This window comes from Filicampus tigris, chromosome 6, assembly GCF_054856515.1.
Source record: "Filicampus tigris isolate MCC_2025a chromosome 6, RoL_Ftig_1.0, whole genome shotgun sequence".
Classification (NCBI taxonomy): Eukaryota; Metazoa; Chordata; class Actinopteri; order Syngnathiformes; family Syngnathidae; genus Filicampus; species Filicampus tigris.
The window spans coordinates 12,657,706-12,661,662 of record NC_141222.1 but is presented as its reverse complement, the minus strand read 5'-3'; positions in this window follow the sequence as shown (position 1 = coordinate 12,661,662).

Genomic DNA, 3,957 nt, shown 5'->3' with positions numbered 1-3,957 from the left:
ATACTCTTGCGTATAGAACACAAACCAATGTCCCTTTCAATGGAGGTACTATTCAGATCGCTTTATTTGACCAACTCTTTGGGTTAAAAAAGGGGTAACCCAGGTGTTTTATTCGGGTTTCTAAAAAAACTGAATATAGCCAATATTCTGGTTTTGCAAATGTTATTGACTGCATGTAAATGTAGTAACTGTGACTTCAATTGTCATTAAATCAGAGATTCTCAATGCCAGATTCTCCAAGATGTAATGAATCTGAGCTACGCTAGCCCATAAGTGATTAAAAAAACATACACAAAACACCCAGAGCAATCATATGGGAAAAAAAATGGGGGCCCCACGTTAAACTTTGCTGTCAAGTAGGGAGACATAAAATACCAACCTGCAGGCTGTAAATTGCCCCTGGACCACAAGTTTGAGACCGCTTTACCAAGATGTGGCCCGTGATGAAGTTCAACAGTGCTGTATTACTGTTTCATTAACACTTTACAAAAATGGTCATGTGGTTATGTGCCAGGCTGATATATATCAGACATGGAAAAGACGTCGAAGACACAGTGAGACATACAAGCTCACCGTGAAGAGCAAGAACACAGCAAGTCTTTACACAGCACTGCCAGCTGTTCGACAACAAATTAACATGTTCACTGTGACAACTAACTTTTATGCACTTTTTTTAAATGATGAGCAGCTTGATCACGATTCAATGTTTTTTTCTGTTCTCCATTTTTCCTGACAGCAGAGGCCAGTGCGAGGCCTTAAAGCTATGGTGTTTATAGTGTGAGAAAGTAGGGAAGGACAGCTTTGAACACGTTTGGGAGACGAGGTTGAGAAGGTGTTGGGGCCTGGCAGACGTCAACAAGAAGCGCAGATCTTCCCGATGGTGGCCATCTGTCATGTGAAATGACGACAGATACAGTAGTTTGCAGGCTTGTAAATGTTTGGCAAGCAAACGCTGAGCGGCGCATAGACATGAGGCGTTCTGTCAATATCACGCCCAGCTCAATGACATGTGGCCATCTGCTTTCCAAACAACTGCCTCTGAGGTCATGGTGGTTCACGTCAGTCCAAAGACACCCACCGGTGCAATGTCACCATTTCGCTTAAGCAGTGTAACATACAACCAGGTCCATAAATATTGGGGACATCGACACAATTCTCGTTTTTTTGGCTCCTTTAACTGCAAACTTGTAGCTTTAATTTGAGGGTATTTACATATAAAACAGGTGAACAGCATAGGAATTGCAATAGTTTGTATATTGTATAAACCTCACACTTTTTAAAGGGGAAATCCCAAAAATACATGACAATGTTTTTTGTGCATCCACTAGTCTAAACGACTTTCTGATTAATATTGCCTTTGTGGAATATGAGTTAACATAACGTGATATTAATTAGAATGCCGTGTTTGGACTAGTGGGGCTTCATAGAACATAACATTGTAAAGAATATTTTGGCGATGACTTCCACTTTAAGGGACCGAATTAAGTAATTGGACAAATCAACAATCATAAATCAAACTTTCTCTTTTTATGACTTGGTTGCACATTTTTGCGGTCAATTACAGCCTGAAGTCTGAAATAGACGTCAGCAGGTGCTGGATTTCCTCCCTGGTGATGCTCTGCCAGGCATTGAATGCAACTGTCTATAACTGTCTTCAGTTCCTGCTTGTTCTTGGGGCATTTTCCCCTTCAGTCTTGTCTTCAGCAAGTGAAACGCATGCTCAATCGTATTCAGGTCAGGTGATTGACTTGGCCATTGCATAACTTTCCACTTCTTTGCCTGAAAAAAACTATGGTTGCTTTCGCAGTATGCTTTGGGTCATTTTCCATCTACACTGTGGAGCGCCGTCCAATATGTTTTGAAGCAATTAGCTGATTAGGAATCGATAATACTGCCCGAAACACTTGACTAGTCATCCTGCTGCTTTTGCTCGCAATTACATCTGTAAATCCAATGGAACCAGTTTCACTGGCAACCATAACTGTACATGCCCATTACCCAGCTGGCAACGGAGGAACTGAGCAACCAATTGTGGGATTATAATGGTTGTAATTCAATCAGCATTCATTGGATTTGGAGGTGAACGCCCTCAGATTCAAGTCAAAAGTGCAGTTAAAGCACATGTTCGTATCATTTCAAATCCATTGTGGTGGTGTTTGGTGTTTAGAGCCTAAAAGGTGAAAATTGTGCCGATGCTAATATTTATGGTCCTGACAGTACATACTGACAAGTGGGCCAAAATTTGAGAACCCTCCTTTTCGTGGTGTGTGTTTACTGATATTACTTCCCCAATCTGCTAAAAAAAAAAAAACAGTCAAGCCTGACATCCATCAATGTTAAATTAGTTCCATTTGCAAATCCTTATTTGCCTCTCATAGGTTTGTCTTGGTGCTACGCCTGATACCTGGTTTGTGTGAGAAGACTCACAATTGATTGTCGGCGGAGATCGCAGTCATGTGAGTAGTGAGCTCTTATGGTTGTCTCAAGTACACGAACATAAGCAAACGCTTGCTGATTTTCTCCTAGTCGTGTAGGGTCTGTCACATTTAAAAAAATCAGTTACAACACAGAATTAGTTGGTGGAAACACTAATTGTTAACAATCATCCAAAGTGCTTCCCCTCACGTGGGTCGCGGGCATTCTGGAGCATATCCTAGCCGGCTTTGTGCGGTAGGTGGGTTCACCCTGAACTGGTCGCTAGCCAATCACAGGGCACACATAGACGAGCAACCATTCACACTCACATTAACACCTAAGGACAATTTAGAGGGTTCAATCAACCTACCATGCATGTTTTTGGAATGTGGGAGGAAACTGGAGTATCTGGAGAAAAAACACACAGGCACGGGGAGAACATGCAAACTCCACACAGAAAGGCCAGAGCTCGGATTTGGACCCGCAACTGTGAGGCGGATGTGCTAACCAGTCGGCCACACTTGATTTAAAGTTGATGACAATCGGGTCTTTTTAAAGTGTGTGCTGAACTTGGTTTCAGTTGTAAATGTGTGGATTATTACACATTATTAGATATTTGGTTCTCCTTTGTAGCAACAAACTAATGAGAATCTTATTTTGAAATCAGCTCAGTTTTCAAAAAATTAATAAAATAGTACCACGCATATTCAGTTGCACAACTACTGTACAATTAAGTCACAAAAATATACATTTTTGCCTCAAAAATATTGCGGTAAAAGGGAAAAATGTTCTCTTCAAATGTATTTAGAAAGAAAGATGACAAAGCAGACATGTCCTGACGGAAGTCTCACAGGGTTTGTGACACGATGTGTGCCGTCATGCATGATGATCGTTTGGACTGCAAATTGTACCACTTTTAGAGCGTTGGACATCCCACCGTTTCTGGACTGCCATTTCAAATGTGAATGATGATTATATCAACAATGCAGTAAACTGTAAAGCAAACCGAAATGTAATCGCTCAGGTGGGTATTATCATTTTAAAAGCAGAACTGCCGTGAAGAAGAGGTGTTATGAAAGAGGGAACCGTGCCATGACAGGCGGCATAATCTGCAGTGCTGCCACATGAGAGACACGCATGTGTGACGTACAATCTCCCATCTGAGATGCAAGGCCACAAGAGCAGTGACAGTGAGTTACTGTGAGCCACTGAACAAGAAATACGGAAACAGTTGCTTCAAATTAAATGGTAAAATTGGCGTGTGGACATTTTTTTTTTTTTTGCAAATGATCGGGGCAGACCTCCCTCAAAAAAGGGATTTGTATGCTCAGTAAACAGATACCATGTTTAACTATTCCAGTAATGTGACACATTTCAAAAAATATTTTGTTACTTAACATGATATTTCTTTTGGTTATTTTTTGTCAGAGCTGCCCGTTGTGATAAAATACTATTTAGAACACTGTATAAATAACCACTTAGAGAGTTACAGTAGAACGGCGCCATCTAATGGTAGAAACGGGAGCTGATGTATCAAAACAT